Genomic DNA, 23,466 nt, shown 5'->3' with positions numbered 1-23,466 from the left:
TGTTGAAACAAGGTCATTTATCAATTACCCTTGAATGCCCGGCTAAATCACAGTGTGGTTATTGAGCATTGGATTGGATGTTCATCCATAGGACCAAGATGATCATTGGAGTCTCCTTCCAGCTCATCGTTGTAATTTACCATCTGAAGATATTGTCTGAAGAGGGCTCGCAAAATCTGCAGACAGCATCTTCCAGCTCCTTGGGAAAGAGATAACAGAATTATCAGAACCAGAACCACTGGGCTGAGAAACAACTTCTTCCTTTGGGCAGTGAGAATGCTGAATGACTGATGAATTGCTCATACAAACGCTCTGAGACTCCATTACTTATTCAACAAGAATTATTTATTTTCATATTTGTATATACAGGTATGTACTGCATATAAATAATTTGTACATATGTGTGCTATGCCTGGATATCTGTTTGCATTGAGGACCGAAGAATGTTATTTTGTCCAGTTGTATTTATACAATCGAATGATAATAAACTTGAACTAGAACTTGAAAAAAATGTGTTGTTACTTAGGATTTGAAATAACACCAGATGAAGTAACATCTTATAAATGACCAGACCTGTTTTCAAATAACTCCCCTCTCCCCTTATATCTCCCCTTCCCCATCCCTATTTCTCCTTTCCTCTAGCTCTCACTCTCTCCTTTTCTCCCACCTTGCATTCACAGAGCCACTCCCTTCCCTGATCAATTCTCACCTTTCCTGTCCTATCCATGTCCAATTTTCACTTTTTCTCTGTTGGACTGTTGTGCTCCTCTCCTGACTTCTCTTCCTTTCTCCCCTCAGCTTTTCATTTAGGCACCTGCTTGCGTTTTGCTCATATCTTTAAGAAGGCCTCAGGCCCGAAATGTTGGTTATATACTGTTTCTTTACCTCCTACGAATGCTGTGAGATCTGTTGAGTTCCTCCAGCATTTTTGTGTTTTTTACTACAATCACAGCATCTGCAGATTTTTGTTTCAACCCTGTTTTCGGTGCTTGCAATTTCCAACAGAAACATAATAAAAAATAAAAACTTGACACAGATTTTCTTCTTCAAATATTTCACTTTGAACTTTATTCCCAAAACTCACGATTAGCATAATGGTTAGTGCAGCACCAGGAACCCCGGGTTGAATCCAGCACTGTATGTAAGGAGTTTGTGTCTTGTGTGGATTTCCTCCAGGTGCTCTGGTTTCCTCCCGCCCTTCAATTGGGTGTTGTTGGGCGGCACGGGCTCGTGGGCCAGAAGTTGTATGTCCAAATTTAATAGAAAATTTAGTCTGAAAACCTTGCTGTTTATATGAGTTCAGACAAGAGTTGCACTTTGCAATGTCCTTTCATTCTGCACAGATCCTTGCAAGTTCCTCCCCACTTTAGCAAACCTGCATCAACTTCTCACAGGAACACAGGAGCAGTGTGGGAGAAAAAGAGCCACTGTCATGCACCGAGACCTGACACCAGGCTAAGCAAACACATGGGAGGCAGGAAGGCTGCCAAGTCATCTTAGTTCCCAACACTGCCACATTTCACATACTAGTGAAGCCAGAGCCAGAGCTGGTGGGATGGATGCTATCTTGCTGAACATACTTAGCATATCGATCTCAGGTTGTGGAATTGTATGTGGGAACCTGAGGGTTTTATTCAACGAGTTTTGTTTTGCTGGTCTCTCATCTGTCTATTTTACCTTCCATAAATAAGTAGTCTTTACCAGGACTGAATATCCTGATCAACATAAAGGGAAATGTTGTCTTTTGTTTGCTGGTAGTTGCTGTGCTCTGAATCATTTATTTTCATTGCATTCAGTAAATAAAGTTCGCATGTTAAAGTGGATGGAAGCTGTGTCTTTACATTTATGTAAGCATACTAGCAGAATTCACTTTGAGATAAACAAGCACGTGTTTGAACAATGATGTCCATGTTTATTGGGAGTATCTACACAAATTTTAGTCTTGTTAAAAGATAACATTTATCTGGAATAAAAGTCATTTAAAATCTAAATATAATGGAAACTATACACTTGCTAAGATTGTTGCTGTGTTCCAGTGCTTTGAAGGATTAAAACAATGTTGTGTTTCCGTTGTAAGTCTTTATCATCAGAATGAATTACAAAATGCAGTTTTGGAAATACATCTTGAGTAACCTGAAAAGGAATTTTGTCTGTTAACCTCTGATGAGTGCAGAACTTTTTGATGGTTACTTCCATAGATTCAGTGGGAAGAGGGATAACCTGAATTAGACAAATGTAGAATGAGGTTACCCATACAACTTTAACATGGTTTACCCAATTAGCCGAAGATACTTGTACTAATATTACTTTTAGATAGAGTAAAACATTGATAGCCATTAAAATCTTGAAAGAAACATGCAGATAAATGTTCTGCTTTTAATTAGTAACAGAACATCACAGTAAAGTACAGGCTCTTCAGCCAATGTTAAAGATGCCTGGATGCTGTTCTTTGTATTAATCTTCCTGCTCAAATATGTGCTACAGGCATCATTAACATCAAATCTGATCTTCCCCACAAAAATCGTGAAGTTTAACAAAGAGATATTTGAGCCAGCATTTCCTCAAATACATTAGCTAAACAGGACTCACATTATTCCTGATTGGATCAGGGTCATCTGAAAATTGCTTCCTATTCTTTACCAAATGGTAATCTGGCACAGGGCATTAACCTTAATGACATGTTCTACATGGGAGTCAGACATAAATCTTGTGGGATATAAATGATACACTGGAAGGAGAGGCTGTAAGAAAGAGAGAGAGAGAGAGAGAGAGAGAGAGAGAGAGAGAGAGAGAGAGAGAGAGAGAAACCCCAGATTTAATGAAGGGGTCATTGAAATCCTCATGAAGAATTCATGTCAAGGGGTTTAGGGAAACAACCAGGCCACTCCAAGAGCCTGGGATGCAGTTGTGGTGATATGTAATTCCACCAATAGGTCACCAGGGGTCATCCCGGTGACCTTGTATATAAAGCAGTCCAGAGCTACAGTCTAGCCTTCCAGGTTCGTCTTGCAGAGAGACAAGACCTCTTATTGCACATATTAGTTTATTAAAACTGTCTTATACTCGCACTGCTGCTGTGGTTATTGTCAGTACAGCAGTGATCCCAGCTATCTTCTCCAGAATCAGAATCTGAATTTATTGTCATGAACATGTCACAAAGTTTGTTGCTTTGTGACAGCATCACCTTGTCACCTTGTAATATGGCTATTTAAATAGCCATATTACAAATAAAATTAAAAAGTGGAAGAGAAAGAAAAAGACAAAGTAAAGCAGTGTCGGTGGTTCATTGTTCATTCAGAAATCTGATGGCAGAGGGGAAGAAGCTGCCTTTGTGCCGCTGAGAGCTCGTCTGCAGTATCTTTTTCCCAATGATAGAGGGCATGGCCTGGATGGTGAGGGTTTTTGAGGATAGGTGTTGCTTTCTTGTCACTGCCTTTTGAAGATGTCCTCGATGGAGTGAAAACTGCTGCCCATGATGTTGCAGGCCAAGTTAACAACTAGCTGGAGTTTTTTTCTTGCCCTGAGCGCTGTCTCGTCCATATCAGACACTGATGCAACCAGTCAGAATGCTCTCCACGGTACACCTGTAAAAGTTTCTGAGACTCTTTGGTGACATACTGAATCTTCTCAAGCACCTCACAGAGTACTGCCGCTGGCGGGCATTCTTCAAGATTGCATCTGCATGGAGGCTCCAGTTCAGATCCTCAGAGATGTTGACATCCAGGATTTTGAAGTTCTTCACTGTTGGCCCCTTTGATGAGGACTGGTTCTCCCTTCTCTTGATTTTCTCCTGAAATCCGCACATGAAATATCAGGGTCAAATATTCACTGCTGTGAGAATGGAAGTGAGCCATTTTAGAAAATGATTCAGGATTCACTCATTGAAATGTTGTCATCAATGCAGTTGATACTGAATCTTCTCAAGCTCTAGTGTTTCCTGGGGGCTCGCAGATGGTCATTGCTGGGCTTGTCAGCGTGAATATGGTTCTGCTGAGGTGACTTTGCTTACATTTAGTAAAAAAATTTGATAATCTTATGATAAAAGAACATCTCTGTGTGGCATCACAAATAACCTATGGAATCAATGCTCCCTAGAGCGGCAACCGAGGGGGAGGACTTCATGCTCAAATCGACCCCATGATTCCAGCTGACCACGTGTTCTGAGGATCTGCGCTACAATGGCGTTGGACCCCCTTTGACTTGGGGATGAAGTCAGCACTGGGGAATGCGTCAGGAGCGTAGTGACGTCACTTCTAGTTTTGGGACGGCCGAATCAGAAGTGACAGAAAAGTTGCCTGTAAAACTGATTAAAACAGTTTTTGTTGACCACAATTTGAGTCAGACATTTTGCTTGTAGCTCTGCACTTAAGGCACCACATTGGTGATCCTGACGATTCAGACGTCTCTGAAGCCCCCACAATGCCGACGAACCAGCTCTGAGTGCTGTTGCGATTAAGTTGCCAGCATTCTGGCCACACTGACCATGTGGTTCATCCAGGCAGAGGTACAATTTCACCTCCGCAATATTACCAGTGAAGCTACAAAGTTTTGGTAAGTCGTTGTGTCACTAGACGATGAGTTGGCCACTAAAGTCAAACTGTTCCTGAGCGACCCTCCAGCAGATGGTCAGTACAAGATGTTCAAGACCCAACTCCTAAGAACTTTCTCCATGACTGAGCTAGAAAGAGGGATATGCCTCCTCAACCTAGACGAACTTGGGGACAGGTCCCCCTCCGAGCTAATGACTGAAATGTTAGCACTAGCTGTGGACAATCCAACTGCTTGTTGTTCAAAGCTGCCTTTTTACAATGCGATATCGCCTAGTTCCTGTCCGACGCAGATTTTTCTGACCCTCATGCAGCAGCAGTTGAGGTAGACAAACTATACAGGGTTCCAAAGACCTCTGTCCCAACAGTCCAACAGGTAGCTGCAATTAACAGCATGACAACCTCATCCACCTCAGCAACTGCCCACAACCCCAGACAGGCAGGGGGATCCAAAGGCCAGCAACAAGATAGGTGGTGTTTCTACCACAGAAGGTGGGGCCAGAACACCCATCATTACATCCCTCCGTGTACCTGTTCAGCTGACAACCAGGGAAATGGCTCACTTGCCACCAGTAATGGCTGCAGTGGTTGGCGAACACACAGGCCTCTTCTGCGTCACACAACTTATAACATTACGTAATGACCGAGGGACCACCCATCCATACCAAGGCGAGGAGAAATCCCCCTGACTGCCCACAACATGCTAAAGATTAATTTAAAACCATGGAGGAGATGGGCATCATCAGGCATTCCAACAGCCCCTGGTAGTCTCCCCTACATATGGTCCCTAAAGTAAATGGGGATTGGCGTCCATGCAGCAACTACTGGAGGCTGAACAGTGCAACAGTACCAGACCTCTACCTGATACTGCACATTCAGGATTTTGCAACAATCTTCGTGAAAGGCTACTACCAAATCCCAATACACCCAGATGATATGCCAAAAACAGCCATTATAATCCCATTCAGACATTTTTAATTCCTGAGGATGCCGTTCAGTTTGAAAAATATGGCACAAACTTTGTGCCATTTCCAGAGACTTCCCCATCATTTTCATCTACCTGGATGATATCCTAGTGCCCAGCACTACGAAGGAAGAACATGGCCAGAACCTCAGACTCTTATTCATGAAGTTCTGGGATTTCAGCCTTACCATCAACTCAGCCAAGTGTGAATTCAATAAAGACACTATTGACTTTCTCGGGCACAGAGTCACATCCACCATAGCAGCCCCATTACCAACTAAAGTGATAGCCGTCCGGAACTTTCTAAGACCCTCCACCATCAAAGGTTTGCAAGATTTTTTGGGCATGGTGAACTTCTACCACCATTTTGTTCCCATGGCTGCCAAGATATTACACCCACTTTTCCACCTTTTAACAGGCAAACAAAAGCTGTGACTTGGACAACTGAGGCTGGGACAGCATTCCAGGATGCTAAGGAGGCATTAGCTAAGACAATCATGTTAGCACACCCACGCATGGAACCCCCAGTGCCACTGGCATTGGACACCTCCACCACAGCAGTAATACCAGTCCTGGAAAACCGAGTCAACGGCCACTGGCAATCACTCGCCTTTTTCAGACGCTATCTACGGCCCCCAGAACTTGAAAGCAGCACCTTCGATCAGCACCTTTATCTGACCATGAAACACTTCTGCTATTTCCTAGAGGGACGGCAGTTCATTGCATTAGCCGACCACAAACCCCTCACCTTCACCCCATCAAAATTCTCGGACCCATGGATGGCGAGAAAACAGTGACATTTGTCTTTCCTTTCAGAATTCACTTCTGACATTCAACATGTGTCGGGGAAAGACAATGTCATTGCAGATGCCCTCTCCAGACCTGAGATCAGCTCCATCACTGGACTTGAAAACATTGGCCATGATCCAGCAGGAGGATGTGGAGGTGCAAGCTTTCCGGACTGCAATTACAGGACTCCAGCTGCAAGAAAGCAAAATGGGCTCAGAGATAACCACACTGTTCTGTGATGTTTCCACAGGTAAAGGCTGGCCCTAGTACTAACAGCGTGGCGCAAAAGACTTTTCGATGAGGTACACGGGCTGTCACACCCATCTATATGAACGATACTCAAACCAAGTTTGTCTGGCATAGATTTAAAACAACAAGTCTCCCAGTGGGCAAAGACCTTCCTGTCTTGTAAAAGGGCCAAGGACCACAAACACACCAAAAGCCCAGTGCAGGGCTTTCCCTGACCACCCAGAGGTTCCAACACATACACATTGATATTGTTGGACCTCTGCCTGTATCAAGCGGCCACAGATACATCTTTACCCTTGGTTGATCGAGTCACCTGCTGGCCGGAAGCCACACCCACAGCCAAAACGTGCACCAGGACTTTCCTATCTACCTGGGTAGCACGGTTTGGGGTACCAGTGCATATTACATCTGACAGAGGTGCACAATTTACTTCAGCTCAGTGGGCTATCTTGTCACACCTCTACGGCACCCGACTCCATTTCACCATGGCCTACCATTCATAGTCCAACGGACTAGTGGAGTGTTTTCACAGACTCCTGAATCAGGTCCAGCATGCACAACTCACAGGACGACAGTGGCTGGACGTGCCACCCTGGGTGATGCTGGGGATACGGACCGCTCCAAAGGAGGACTTGCAAGCTTTGTCAGCTGAGCTGGATTATAGCACACCCCTGTTGGTGCCAGCTTACATACCACCATCACCCGCAAATATCGGCTCCACAGCATCGGACGAGCTTCAGTGCTTGGGCCAGTGACTAAGGGTGTTGGCCCCAATTCCAGACACAAGACATGGCTGAACATCCATGCCTGTACCGGTGGACCTCGACTCAGTGGACTTTGGGTTTGTTTGCCCCCCCAACACGGGGACACAGCTGCAGCATCCCTACATCAGTTCGTACAAAGTGCTAAAAAACAACGGATCCACCCTGCTCTTGGAAATTGGGGACAAACATGAACTTTATACCAGGGACTGACTCCAAACCGCCCACGTGGACACAGCTGAGCCAGTGCTGTTTCCACTTTCGCATCACCGTGGTCACCCCCCCCCCCCCCCCAAACAATCCAAGACTCAGACTTTTGTACTGGGTGACAATTCTGGGGAGTGGGGCAGTCACAGCCGAGGGGGGGTGGACTTCATGCTTGAATCACCCCTGTAATTCTGGCCGACCACATATTCTGGCGGGTTCATGCTAAGATGGTGCTGGACCCCCTTCATCTCAGGGACGAATTCAGCAGACTGGGGAATGTGTTGGGAATGTCGTGGCGTCCTTCTGGTTTTGGGACGGCTGAACCAGAAGTGACATAAAAGTTGCCTGTGAAACTGATTAAAGCAGTTTTTTGCTGACCACAACTTGAGTCAGATGTTTTGCTTGTAGCTCTGTCCTTAAGGTGCCACACTCCCTGCCCATTCTGTCAGGAGATGATGCTGGTGTTTTGTTGGGGCTTTCTTCAGTTTCCGGATCCTCTTGCACCTCTGGATCTGATCCATGTTGTATTCTTCCACTAGCAACAGCTACTCCCTACTTAGTGTTAAGATGTACAGCATGCTGCACCCAATGAAACAGTCTCCGCATCCGGTTGATATGTACTGCACAGAAAATAAACTTTGGAAGCTCAACCATGTATTTAATAGCAATTCAGAAAGGTGTGTGGCTCTCATTGTTCAAAGTTCAGATTTATTGTCAGAGTACAGATAGAGCATCACATACAACCATAAGATTCTTTTCCTGCAAGCCAGGCAGAATTTCTATTTATTGGTAGTGCAAAAATGCTGTACTCAAGAAAAGATATGTATACAAAAAAGAGAGATGTAAACAAGAAGTCAGTGCAAACAAACTGTGGAATATAGAAAATAAATATTCAGTGATTAAATAATGGGGAAAGTAAGAGTCCTTAAATGAGTCTCTGATTGACTGTGGTTTAGCAGTCTGAAGGTGGAAGGGTAGCAACTCTTCCTGAATCCTGTGGTATGAGTCTTGGGGTACCCATGCCTCTTTCTTGTGGCAGCAGCGAGAACAGAGCATGTTCTGGGTGGTGTAGATCTACAATAACTGCTGCTGCTCTCTGATGGCAGTGTTCCATTTAGATGTTCTCGATGGTGGGGAGAGTTTTGCCTGTGATGTCTTGGGCTGTGTCCACTACCCTTTGCCAAGGTTTCTGCTCAGAGGTATTGGCGCCCCAATACCAGGCCATGATGTAGAAGTTTACCAAGGTTTTCTATGCCAGATCATGTAGTTGGAAATTGTACAGTTGTGAGGACCCAGCAGCGCAGAGAATCTTGCTCACCTAATTAAAAACTCCTTCAGTGTGAATTCTCTGAGGATGAACAAGTCCTGTTTACTTCCTGGAAACATGGTACCTACCATCAGCAAATTCTTCTCATAACTACCTGAGTGTAGAAATCTTCCTCTTCTTTAAAAATGACCCGGTGGATAAGGGGAAATCTGATGTACAATAGTGGTCTCCACTCGTCCAGAGCCAGCAATATTACCAAACCTGAGCATTCAAGAAACCATCAAGCCTTTGTAAAAATCAATGTTAACTCGTGAATACAGTTCCGGCCAGGATGATCTATCTCAGACAACAACAAAAAATATGGCAGAAATCTATTGCAACCACTTGCAGAGAATTTGTGGTGAAGAAGATTCAATGTAAACTTGTCCTTCACACAGAGAGGGGAACAGGAAAGAACAAGCAGCTGAAAGTCACCTGCCTCTCTGGAGAGAGCTTTGGGAAAAGTTAAGCCGTGAATACAATTAAGCAAAGAATTGCAATTACAGGAAATCCAAAGAAAAGGAAGATATTTTTGGAAGGTGAACAGAACAACAAGTATCAATGGAGACAGAAATTCAATCAATGATTCTGATCAATAGTTGAAGACAACAGGCTTAAGCAAATGTGGATTTGAAATTAATTAACATTAGTGAAAATGAATTGTATTGGGAAATGATATATGTCATCTAATCTTTACCTGCATGCAAGGGTTCAAAAAGATGTGGTAAAGAAAGAAGAAGTAAAAGGAAGAATAAGTGGAGGAGGAGGAAATAAGGGCAAAATGAGAGCACTGTGTGGGGTTTATTCAGGAGCCTGATAGCTGCTGGGAAGAAATATCCTTTCAACCTTTTGGTGAATGATTTCATACTTTTGAGCCTCATCCCCCATCAGCAGGAAAAGCAAGTGTGATGGGGATTTTATCACGTTGACTGCCTTTTGTAGATGTCCATGGTGGAGGGGTGGGGGGAGGGAAGGAAGTTTGTGTGATTCACCAACCTCTGTCACTTCTTTCATTCTTGAGCAGAGCAATGATACTCATTGTGACACATCCAGCAAATGATATATCGTGCACTCGTGGAACTGTTTGAGTGACATGAAGGACATTCTGAATGTCCTTAGTCTTAGTAGAAAGTGCTTTCTAGACCACTGTGTCGATGTGATCAATCCAGATCAGTTCATTGGAAATGTTTATTCTAAAGAACTTGAACCTACCTGTTCATGAAGTGGACAAGAGCCCCTCTCCTGAAATGTATGATCATCTACTTCATCTTGAGAGGGATCTTGGCACCATCCCACTAGTCTTTCAGTCTCTCTTCTGCATTCCATCTCATCATCATTTCACACCTGGCCCAATGACTGTGGTGTCATTAGCAAATCTGAAGGTCAAGTTGGGATGTTATTTGGGTGTATATTCATGGGTATATGGGGAGTAAAGCATGGGGCTGATCCACATCCTTGAGGAGTACAGGTGCTGAATGTGATATAATGGAGGAGATGCCGTTACCTACCTTCACTGATTGTAGTCTGTTAGAAGGAAGTCAATCATCCAATGCTGTGGAAGGGTACAGAGGTCTTGTTCTCTAAGTTTGAGGATCAGGATCCTTTTGGTTTCCAAAGAATGCTTTTTATATGGGTCTGCCTTTTTCATTCTGCTCAATGTTTCTTCCAGATTCTACAGGAGTTCATCTCTCAGCATTCCCATAACCAAGATATTATTCAAGTATACCGCAATCCTGGGAATGCCCCATAGCAATTTGTATGTTTCTCTGAGATACAGCAGGCACCGACAAAACATCAAAAGGTAATCAATTATATGTGAACAAGCCCTTGAGTGTGTTGACAGTCAAAAACTTCTTAAACTTTTCTGAAATTTTCCATCCCAGAGACTTGTAAAAGATATGAATGATACATGAAAGATCAGAGAATTGAAGGTTATGGGAATGGGAAGAAAAGAGGCAATAAGGACTGGGGCAGATAAAGGATGATCACCTTGAACTACAGGGCTGATTTAAGAGGCTGGCAAACTTACCCCGTTTCTGTTTTCTTGTGCTCATGTTTTACGGGCTCATCCCCAACAATATTAATTAATCTGCAGATATTCCATTTAATGTTGTCCTCCAGACAAGACTACAAATAGGCCTTTCATTCCAGGAATGGTATGGTCTCCTAAGGATGAAGTTTCATTAACAGTCTATCTACAACCTCTACAAGTCCTGGCATACCCTACAGTGACAAAATGGCTATTGCTGTTTCAAAGTACTTCATACATTCAATTAATTTCTCTCAGAGAAGCTTATCAAATTCTGCTTCCAATTTTGGTGTCATTGCAAAAGACACTGCGTATTGAAGAATTACAATGGAGCTTTGGAATCTATGTAAATTTTGGGTTGGGTTTCCTTTGACTTCACTCATATTTGATGTCCTCATTATGAATCCCTTACATTTCCTGCAATATTTCATCACCCACCTTAATGTGATGAATATTCCTCCATCCTGTCCTTTAACTTCTTCCCAATTGCCACGGCTATTGCCTACAATTGCCCCGGGCTCTGATGTGAACCATTGCCAAGAGAATGCTGCTTAACAATGGTGCTTTGGTTTCTCTCAGATCAGAAAGAGAAAGGTGGAGAGGCATGGGTATAGTTTGGGGGTGGCTGAGGGGGGAGAAAAAGAAATGTGGGAAATGGCCAGAGAAAGCAAGGGCAAGGGGAGGGAAACCCAGTGAATGGATGGAAGATGGGGAAGTGACAGTGGGCAAGAGGGCAGGGCAAGCTTTGGAGGGAGAGAGTCTGAGGGATGATGATTGATTGTCAAAGTGAATTTTGTGGTTGAAAACTGAGCAGTTTGCAGTCAGTTCTGAAGCTTTCCACTCAAGGATCCCAGGTGCTCCTTTCAAATGAAGGTAAATTCACAAGCAGTGTGACATGCCCATGGGTGTGCCGTGATGGTTCCATACAATCACATACAGTATTCAAAACTTGCACTTCTCCCAGTAGAAGTGGAAATAGGGCACTGGGCAAACAGTAATACTGTTAATTGTGCATTAGATACTGTAATGTGAACAAAAATTCAATTTCTTGAAGCATACAATGTCATCCAGAAATAATTGTTGGTGTAATGCAACCAAGTTAAAGCACTTAAGAAAATTGGGGCTTACCGATGTAATACATGGATATATTTTTCTCATTATGCAGTCTCTTCTTCATTTGCCAATTTCTATTTCCTTCTCACCCACCAACCAACTTTGCTCGCTTGGCAATGTTATCATCTTTCTGGGGCAAAGCACCAGCTAAACTTAACAGTTTTACCCACATAACCAGGAGAAACTGACACGGTGCAACTGAAGATCAGCATGGATCACTGCCTTTTGGTGCAGAAGGCAAAACATTTTAATGAAATAAAACAATTATTTTCTTTGCAACCTGTACCATTTTTCATTGGGCTCAATGATTGGATCAGTCTTACTTCAGACATAAATGCAACAAATTATGGATTGATTTCAAACAAAATTTTTTCTGGCAAATATTCTGAACAAATTTGTGTTCCTTTTGATTCATTAATTTATGACCAAAGTAGTACATCTCCAAAATGTCAGAGACTATAGGGTTACAGCTGCATAAAGAAAGTCACCCAAAGAGCAAATATTTGGAGCTAGAAAGGTCTTATTTTTGGCACGTGCTGATGCTACAAACTTGGCGAGGTTTAAGAAGCAGCTTTTGGAGAAATTGCAGTGAAGGATGTAAAAGTTCATTGAGATTAGCCTGCAAGTTTGCCTGCAACCGTGATATTTCTCAGGGATCAACAGCTCCATTCATTGAATGAAAGTTCAACCACTGGACGATGGGAAAGGAAAACATTCATTTTTCACACTGCTGTTTGCTTTCTTCTATTTCATCCCAGTCTCTGGAAATCTATTCCAAACTTTCAGAAGTGTGATGCTCAGAACTGTTCTTTGGCTCCCAGTAGCTCTTTATTTCACACCCTCAAAAATTCCACAGTAAGAATTTAAAATGTTCCATAATATTCACTGTAGCGTTAAATTTATATTTATGTTATGTTATTGGAACTGTAGTGCTGAGTGATCAGTTATTTAGGTTAGTTACGTGGGGAATAAATGTTCTTTAGCAAGCCTTCCAGAAAACATTGGAGATAAAAAAATAAAAGCATTCAGTGAAAAGAATGTTTATCTCACTTAAGCACGTTTCACTCATTCATATCTTTAACTATCAGAGGATCTTGGAGAATTGTACTTGCATCACTTATGTACATTGTAACTTGTTAATGCAGTTAAAATTATTTTTCTTAACAATTCGTCTCTGCTTAGTTTGGGTTTTTTTAATATAAACTAAATATAGTCCTCTTTTGCACGTACCATTAATTAAGTTGTTCATATTGAAGGCCTTTGCAGTGTGCAACTGTAAAAAGTCTAGGACATGTCAGGCAGCATCAACTGGGAGAGCAGCAGATAAACCATTTTTGGTCAATTTAGTTAGAATGTTCTGCTTTTATTTCCAATCTCCAAGATTGTTCATCATTTTCTTCAAGCATTTTATTTCTCAACAATAAATATAATAAATCTGATTCCACTTAAAATACTGGACAATGAAGATTTTGCTTCCTAAACACTTTTGGGTGCATTTTATGCATTTTGGGGTGCTGATTTTCCTACCATGTACCATTTTATAGATATAACCTATTTTTGTGATTTCCTGCCATATTTTAAGTGTATTGCCCACAAAGCCACTATTATGGTCCTGTGGATTGATCTCCGATCCATTTCCTTACTGCGATGCAGCCGGCCAGAACGCTCTCAATAGAGATCATGGAGAAGGTTGACATAATAGAACTTGGATTTCTTCCCTGCGGATCTTGGTACAGTCAGTGATGTACATGGTGAAAGGTTTAACCAGACCGTTGCGACCATGGAAAAGTAGTATCAGGTCAAATGGAATCCATCAATGGTGGCCAATTATTGTCAGGTACTAACACAAGAGGCATCAGATGCTAAGTACAAACGAAAATCAGCAGCAAATCAGTTGCTACGAAACATACAGGTATTAAATTCAATAAAAGTTAATTTAATGTTTCTCCAACATCCTACGTGATTCAGCAAATCTGAAATTATCTTTGTGTTCAGCTTGAAGTTGTCTATTATAATCTCCAATTTTCCTTCAAGAACCAAACCTTTTTAAAATAATTGTTGTTCAGTGTTATATGTTTATGATGCCAAATTTTCATTTATAACTATTAAAACTATCAAAACGCTCCATATGACAGGCTGGTGTTCATTGATTTCAACTCAGCATTTACTGTATATACACATAATTATGTAATCGATGAGTTTTGTGGACCAATTTTTAGGGTAAGTACATGTGTTGCTCGAGGTGTCAAGAGCTTGGATGGGCGGGCAGCCATGGCTGATGTAAGAGTCCATGATCAGGTTCTTGGGAGCTCAGATGGACGGGCAGCTGGGGCTGCAGTCAAGATGTCAAGAACTCCACGGCAGGTGGCCAGGGCCTAGGCGAGAGTCTGTGTTCGTGGTGTTTGAACCTCGGATGGCAGCTGTGGCCTAGACAAGAGTCCACAGTTGGGGTGTTGGGTGGGCAGCCTGAACCGAAAATAGGGGGTTCAACTTTTACACGCAATATATCTGTAAAATAACAGATTTTTGGGCCAAAAATAGGGGAGAGGGAGGTTGACTTTTACATGGTACTAATTATTATGAGTATGTTACAGTAATACAATCATACCGTAGAGGCTACTGGAGAAGATGACCTCGCTGGGACTCAGCACCCCTGTCTGTAACTGGATTCTGGACATCCTAACAGAAAGACTGCAGTCTTTCTGGCATTGGTAAATGTTAAATATATCTGCCAGGGCTCCATAAATTTCTACACTAGCCTCCCTCAAGTTTCAGGGGAGTACGTTGGCAGTTGCTGGGGATATATTTGCCTTAAGATAGCAAACATCTCTTCCTCTTTAATTTGCATAGATTCCTTGACCTCACTACTTCTAGTCAAATGTCTTCAAACTAATGATCAAACCTGGGTGTTTGGTTCTCACTGGATGTTGTATTTTAACCCCAATCAACTGTTTCAAATTTTTTGACTCCAACAGTTAAATTGTCAGATTTTTTTAAAAAATGTAGTCATACAAGATGATAACAGGCCCTTCTGGCCCACAAGCCTGTGCCACCCAAATACCTCAATTAACCAACAATGCTCCTGTGTTTTGAAGGGTGAGATAAAACTGGAGCACCTGGAGGAAACCCACGCAAACATGGGAGATTATAGAAACTCCTTACAGACAGTGCCAGATTCAAAGTCAGGTCTCTGGTGCTGTAATAGCTTTGCACTAACCCCTATGCTAACCATGCCACCATTTTTCTATTTTCAGAATTTCCCATCACTCTCAAGAGTTGGAAAATGCATGTGGAAAGTGATTGGACTTTGGTGCCTCCCTCAATTTTGCAATAACTGCCAACATTATTCCTTTCAGTAATACAGATTGGTAGCACTCAAGCATGGAGCTCTTACCCATGTCAAGTCAAATCAGGCCCTCTTTATTGTCATCTGATTACACAAGTACAACCTAATGAAACAGTGTTCTCCAATCCTCATATGCAGGACAAGAATTCATATATAAAACTAAATATTGTTCTTAAATACAAGAATCTCGGATGGTCAGTTCCTTTGGTCTGCAATGATTACTGCATTTACTTTGTTACAAAAATGAATTAGCCTTTATTTGTCACAATTCCCCAGCATTTTTTTATAAGAGCAGACTATTCCATCTATTACGAGCTCCTGTTTTAGTAAAATTGGATTATCTCTGTAAGAGATAATATAGACAAGAGGGACTAAATGGTCACAGTTAACATTTAACATTTCACGCAAGTACAACACAAGTCACAGTCCAGTGAAAATGTGATACATTGGAAGAACTGAGGGAAAGTTTGTCACAGTCTGTTCCACATTCAATACATTTGCAAAGATATTGTGATTTTGAAAAGGGAGAACCATTCTAACTGCTGAAGAGAAAGCAGATTTTTGAAGCAGCTCTTGTAGCCAGCCATTTCTGTGTAATCCAGAGCAAAGCATGCTCTGTGAATGACTGGGCCTTTTCGGTGGATTGACCTGTGCCAGGAGGGTCTTTTGGGAAGCAAAGTGCTTCATTTTGATTGTGACTCATTGTGAAGGTCACTTGAAGAGACTGGTGCCAGGGTCTTGGAAGCTTCGTGGAGGCTACCCAGTTCAAGTCTTGCCTAAAAAAGACCAGGAGTATTATGACTACAGCTCGTGTGGATGGACATTTCTTGAAAGGCAACGCAAGGAGAATTAATTTGTGAGTCAGTAGCGGCCACAATTCCAGGCTTCCCATCGGTTCAACATTAATCCTGGGCATCAAATTTCAAAGGCCTGCACTTCAACACTGAATTTAAAAGACTGAACTTTGCAGTAACTTTCCAGATTTTTGGCCTGGACAGTAATGATTTGAGTATGTCACCCACACAAACATTAGTACACCTGCACATAGTTGGGGATAGACTTAGTGTTAAGGATAGTTTAAAAGTTAAGATTTCGAGTTAGAAATAAAATTAGAGTTTTTAAATTAAACACTGTCTGGTTCATTGTCTATTGCTGCTCGTTACGTACGGTTCATAACATATCCATAACACACTTTTGCTTCATGACACTTACTTCCATTCCAGTCCTAAGGTGGCTGATGAGCCAATGTGAGTCTTGCAGAATTACTGCAAGTGTTACTGATGAGATGAACAGGAGGTGGGCTTGTATAGATGCATTTCCTTTGCCAGTGATGCCAATCTTCTTCATGCATCTAAAGCAAGATTCAGGCTATTGGAGACACCGTACAAACTCTTTCTTCACTTTGACCTGGCTTTCCTAGAATTCAATAAGGATATTGCATTTTTTTGCAAGGAGAATTTGGAATCATCCTTGATTTTGTTTTGAGCAGATAACCTCTTCCCAAAGGGGAATCTCAGGATGAAAGATGTGGAGGTAGATGACAGGGTTCTAGGCAGGGAATGTCAGCCCTCCCTCCCCCCCCCCTCCCACCCCACTCTTTTGTTCGGATGCCTGATGACATTTTCCCATACCTGATGAAGGGCTCAAGCCTGAAACGTCAGTTATGTATTTTCCCCTTTGCTATATAAAGGAGACGGTTTGACCTGCCAGAGCAGCTTTCGATCGAATCAAATCCGACATCACTACTGTGACGCTGCACGTGATCGATGGGTCTGTCCCATTTCAAGTCGAGAGCGATGCATCCGACTTCGCCCTGGCAGCCATCTTGAACCAGGCCAGCCGGCCTGTAGCCTTCTTCTCCAGAACCCTCCAGGGTCCAGAGAGTAGACACTCCTCGATCGAGAAGGAGGCCCAGGCCATAGTTGAAGCGGTGCGTCGTTGGAGACATTACCTCGCTGGGAGCAGCTATAGGTGATGCCGGTAGAGAACCCATGATTCGGAGCCAAACAGGAGTGTGGGTATGACCACGGCTCTGTATACGCTAATCTTTGTGAGGTTTTTCAGTTGGTTGTTTTTCCAGACTCTTTTGTGTAGTCTTCCAAAGGCGCTATTTGCCTTGGCAAGTCTGTTGTCTATCTCGTTGTCGATCCTTTCATCCGATGAAATGGTGCAGCCGAGATAGGTAAACTGGTTGACCGTTTTGAGTTTTGTGTGCCCGATGGAGATGTGGGGGGGGCTGGTAGTCATGGTGGGGAGCTGGATGATGGAGGACCTCAGTTTTCTTCAGGCTGACTTCCAGGCCAAACATTTTGGCAGTTTCCGCAAAACAGGACACCAAGCGCTGAAGATCTGGCTCTGAATGGGCAACTAAAGCGGCATTGTCTGCAAAGAGTAGTTTTTACTTCAACCACGGGGTCTGCAGATTTTTGTGTCTTACCCTTGTTTTTAATTTGACTCTGATATTGATCTATTTATTCTTCCAGTGGATTTGGAGGGTTTTGGAGAGATGATGATGGTATCTTTCTAATGCCTTGATATGCTTGATATGTAGTCTGGTTCTCAGAACGATTTTGGAGCCTGGGATTACCACCGCTTAGTGGACAATATATTTCCTCTTATGCTTGAGTTCTTGATCTTTAAACATCATTTCTTCAGTCAGTCAAGCGCCATAAAAGGTAATGACAAATCTCATTTCAAGTTAGTACCCCTGAGATAAGTTACCTGGGTTCTTGAACTTTTAGGTTCAGATGTTTATACAGTGGGGAGAGGTTGGAGGAAAAAGGTCTCTTTGTGGATATTGACACCCAAGAATGATTCCTTTTTAGACATGTTCCTAGAGCCGCGGTTAGCATGGAGCAAATGCAAAATGAGGATGATTTCTCTGGGTGACCTAATTTGAGGTGTTTATTCCTCAGCCCCTCACAATTGATGGAGACATGACTTCAACAAGGTCATGGTTCCTGATCAGCTCCTCACATTTCTCCTCAATTTGCTGCTCAATAAAGAGTATATTCACTTTGATCACTGGGAGATGACATTATTGTGACAGGCAACAGGAAAGCCAATCTGCAGTTAACACAGTCTGTCTTGTCTTCTTTCTAGTCCCAATTACAGTTTCTCTTGGAATCTCCCCACACATCATCCACTTCCCAGATGAGGTCGTTTCATATGAAGTCAAAAGTGTCCGGCACGTGTCCAAGTTGAGGGATTTCTGGTTGTCTTGTTCTTTCTGGTTTATGTGACTATGAGCTTAATAAAATTAGAGACAAAGACTTCCAATGAGTAGGGGTCACAAAGAAAGACTGCAGGCTGGTGGAAACCCTCAAAACTCAACTAATTCATTTGTTTTTTTAAAAAAAGTCTCTAAAAGAGCAGATGTGTTCAAAAAAAATGATTGCTTGTGTAGAATGTGAAGCAACAAATTTAAACTGTTAAACATAAAGTTAAAGACTATCAGTGCAAAATCCTGGAGTTAATTCATGCAAAATTGCTGGTTGAATTGCCTTGAGATTGCAAGGCCAATAAATGATGATCAGTTAAAAGACCTCCTTTTGCTTATTGCATTCTTCTGAGTAAGAATGTTCCATTAATGACCACTTCAGACAGATTAAAAAGACAGTGTCTGATTCTTTTAATCCTTTTCCTTTCCCTTGTCTTTCTGGATAAATATATCTAAACCTCTGCAGTACCTCTGAGTAATTGGAAATTCCCTCAGAATCCCTCTATAAAAAGTAGTCTGATGTTTCTGTTTTCCCTTGCATTATAAAAGCAATATCAGGGTCTTCTCAAGCAAGTATGCTCCCTGATAGATGAGCTACCTTAATGAGCTTGATCCAATCTGAAATAGAATGGGCTCCAGTGCAAACAGGCGTTAAACATTAAAATTGGCCTGGTGGCATTTTTATTTTATAGCTGGGAATGTTAAGCTTTGTTCTGAATTACTTTACCTTCTCTTGGAAATCACCTAATAGGCTGCAATTCATCTGACAGACTGGTGTATTTATGTCAGAATAGATGGCTTTTGTGCTGAATCACCATTGTAAAAACTTAAACTGAAGCCATCTTTAGGTTTCCAACGAATATAGTGACCAGGTGTCTGATAGGTTATATTTCACATTGTTGAAACAAAGTGGGTAACAATTGTTGAATGATTGAAATATTTCTAATGGTCACCATCTTGTTTGGCCCGAGTTGTTGTTATCCCGTCTGTGAGTTTTTATTGTTTGTCTGTTAGTTCCTTATTAAGAAATAATTGCTCTCTTTTTTAAAAATGGTGCTTTGCCCTGAAAAATCTATAACCAGTTGACCCCACTTTTTTTTTAAAAACTTTATTTAAAGATTTTATCACATGAATAAAACAAAAAAAATTACATTTAAAGAAAAATAAAAATAAAGTAATTAGTACAACACAACATTATTGACCTAACTTAAATCAGTCTAAACCCCCCCCCCCCCAATATATACGGCCACAAAAAAAAATCTATATACAGTTGACCCCATTTGAAACATTAACAGAACATGAATGATCAGCATCTTAAAATACCCACTGGTGTTTTTAATTTCAGTTGTTCAATTTCAGTGTTATGAAGGTTTTGGTAGGTTTTCTGACTCTGGAAGAGGGGAAGATTATGTTAGATTATTGGGGGTGCTGCAGTCATGCATTCACCAAATGCCTTCCAAGTTTGAGGCCATTATCAGTTAGTTAGACATATACATTCAAGGCAAATGCTCTAAAGGTTTTTTTTTAATGGTGCTAAGCCGCATTAAATGTAGCTCAATGAAAAAAAAATGGTGAAGTTACCTTTTTATGAAGAAGGCCTATAAGGCTGATCCAGCATTGCTTTCAACTCAACAGCAGCGGGAGCCGTCTTCAGAAGCTAATGGAGGCAGGGCAAGTGGTGCGGTAATGCCGCACGTCACCCTGACGTCAAACCTATGCACTGAGAAGGAAAAGCGGCCTATACCCAAAATAGCAACCAAAGAGCAGGTAAGAGCACTGGTGGAAATGTGTTCAAGTAGGCTCAGGCAGATCTCCGCAACATAATTAACTATATGAACTATATAATTTTAAAAATCGCACTTCTGGGTTGCAGGCTGACGATGTAATCACAGCGTCATCAGCCCTCCCCTTCGCAGCCGCTTTCAGTGGCATTGTCTTCATGGAGGAGGTGGAGCGAACTCGTTCCACTTTTAAGTGTAACCCCCCCCCAGACAGATCGGAGTATGCCTGCTAAATCCATCCTCAGAGCTTTCTTGAAGGAAAGTGAAGCGATGTATAAATGGAGAATACCCATCTTTATAATCGCTTTTTTTTTAAGTATAAAAAGGCCTTAAGTGGTAATAGAGAACCATGAGACAAGGATCAAATGTTATAATGAAACATATAAGGAAACCATCTGGATGAAAAGAAAGGAAGTTTTTGAAGGTTTTCTCACCCTGCAGACAGATTAAAAAGACAGTGTCTCCCTTGCTAATTATATGTTAACACTAAGAAGAGGATAATTACAGCAGATCCCATTCACAGAGCTTCTGTGGCAGGTTTTCGGCTTGCATTCCTCTGTTTAGCTCCTCAATCCCTATCCCACCTGACCAATGCACCAGATTATGTAGAGTCATCCTGACCGTCAGTGAAGAGTGGGCCCAGAAGGTTCACAAGAATTGTGGATGTTGAAAGCATTGTGATGGATGTTGAGGTTAAGTGTCTTGAAAGAGGCAGATGCTTAAAATTTTCAAAATTGAAAGGGCCTGAAAACTTGACCAATCAACAACTCCTCGCTTGTCAGCAAGGTGCAAAAGTAGCTACTCTTCCTGAGAAGACTGAAGAGGACAAGGCTACTGACCACCATTACATTAACCTTCCACAGAACCTCCATCGAGAGTATCCTGGCCCGCTGCATCACAAGGTGGTTGTTGCAGAGAGATGGATAGGAGGCCAATCCACAGGACCATGAGTGGCATGACTGGAGTCTCACTTCCCCCATCATGCATGTGATCTACTGGAATAGTTATCTGAAGAGGGTGTGCATAATCATTGAGGACCCCTTCCACCCTGCACACAGCATCTTTCAGCTGCTCACAAGGATTAGAACCAGCACCACCAGGCTGAGGAACAGCTTCTTCCCACAGGCAGTGAAAATGCTGAACGACCGAAGGAACCGCTCACACTAACCATCTAAGAATGTCATATTATGAAACAACATTTATTGATTTATTTGTATAAATGAATACCTGTCCTTCACATGTATTATTTGTCTGTATGTGTGTTCTGTCTGGTTGTGTGTCTGTGTGATTTGCACCGAGGACTGGAGAATGCAGTTTCATTGGGTTGTTCTTGTGCAATCAGATGACATTGGACTTGTCTTAAATAGTGCAGATTGAGAGGCTTGACTCTATCCAGGTTCCAGTATCTGGCACCTATAATCTGGATTCTGATCATTGAGCTGCCAACATATAAAACATGTATAGTCATTGCTTTTTTTAATGAAAGCTGCTTTGGGAAACAATCACCTCTTGATCTTGGAGGAGTCACTGGCACAGCTCATTGATGCCTTAAACATCTCACACAACACTCTTCATGGATTCAATAGCCCACCCATCTCTGGAAGGATGGAAGGGTGTTGCTGGTTAGATCTTGTAAGCAGCATCCTCCTCAGACCCTGATACTTCCTTTATTTCCTTCATCTTGTATTGCTCTTCATTCATGAGGATGAAGGGAATATCTGTTGAGAATCCCATGACTGCTGCTCAGGACGCAGTTGAAGGCATGGATAGAGTCAGGTTCTCATGCCTTAGGCTGTTCAATGGAAATGCTATCCTGTCTAGATAGAAGGCAAAAGCACAAACCCATCACACTCCCTTCTCTCCCTTCTATCAGGCAGAAGACACATGAGCTTGAAATCAAGAGCCTCCAAGCTCAAGCACAGTTTCTTTCCTACTGTTGTCAGACTCTCAATGGTGAAAGACGATGCCCTTACATTGCATTAATTGTGCTTTTCTCTGTACCCTGCGCTTCGTCTTTTAACACTACGCCCCACAGTTTTTTTTTTACTTCCCATAACACTACACCTTGCACTTTTGCTTAATTATTGCTGACCTCCTGTATGGATTGACTTGCCTGGGTTTTCACTACATCTCAGTGCACGTAACAATAAAACATTCAAATCAATTCACTTTAGATTTACTTATGCCTCCATTTTACCTTTGCGTCAACTAAGCCAAAGGATTATAAAGAGGACACTAAATGTTTATTCTAGTCTTCTTACACAAGATCTTCCTATGATAGAGACAGCAGGAGCTGCACCTGTCTCCCAGCACTAGTGACACAGAAGGAATTGTGAACTCTGAAGCTGCTGGGTGGAATTCCCACGCTCTCCCTACGAATGTATTGTTTCCTCCAGGTGCTCTGGTTTCCTCACACATTCCAGAGACTTGCTGGTTAGTAGGTTATTTGGCCACTGTAAATCACTCCTTGCATAGGTGGCTGGTAGGAGAATCAGGTTGTAGGGGGAAGAGGTTGCAAATAGACATGTGGAGAGAATAGATGACAGGGAACTTAATGGGTGAATGTGATTGAAGGGTCTGCTATGAGCCCTGGCAAAGAGTCAATGGCCTGAATGGCCTCCTTTGTCATAAGGAAATACATATAAGATGATAAGACACCAATGGGATGTATATTTAGAGTTCCAAGATAATACAAAATTATAAGTATTATAGAGTAAATGCAAGTAGGTTCTTTCTATTGAGGGCAAGTGAGATACAACCCAGAGGACATGAGTTAAGAGTGAAAGGGAAACTGTTTAGGGGGAATATGAGAGTAGTGGGACTGTGGAACCAGTGCAAGCTGAAGTGGTGAATGCTGGCTCAATTTTAACATTTAAGAAAAATGTGGACAGATACATGGATGGGAGGGGTAGGGAGGGCTATGGCTTGGGTGTAGGTCAGTGGGAATAGCCAGAATAAAATGTTGACACAGAGGAGAAGGGTCTGTTTTCTTTTCTGCAAAGTTCTATGTGGGTCTATATTGTGAAGGTAACAACTCAGTATTTCTTAGTTTTAATTTACCACTGATAATGACACTGCATTGCTTGGACCGATATTCAAAAGGATTAATGAAACCATGGATATTGATGTTCTGGCCTAGGGTTAGGATTTTATA

At 42.1% G+C, this 23,466-nt stretch overlaps 1 long non-coding RNA gene across 1 annotated transcript in view; it reads left to right on the top strand.

Annotated features, from left to right (window-relative positions):
• LOC138759818 (uncharacterized) overlaps positions 1 to 10,618 on the top strand; it is an 86,518-nt gene extending 75,900 nt beyond the window's left edge. The window contains exon 4 of the long non-coding RNA XR_011355116.1: positions 10,493 to 10,618. This is a non-coding gene — a long non-coding RNA (uncharacterized lncRNA). The remainder of the gene's footprint in view (positions 1 to 10,492) is intronic.
• The last annotated feature ends 12,848 nt before the right edge of the window (positions 10,619 to 23,466 follow it).

Source organism: Narcine bancroftii, chromosome 4, assembly GCF_036971445.1.
Source record: "Narcine bancroftii isolate sNarBan1 chromosome 4, sNarBan1.hap1, whole genome shotgun sequence".
Taxonomy (NCBI): Eukaryota; Metazoa; Chordata; class Chondrichthyes; order Torpediniformes; family Narcinidae; genus Narcine; species Narcine bancroftii.
Note: the sequence above shows the minus strand (reverse complement) of the source record. Positions and strands in the feature narration are given on the sequence as shown.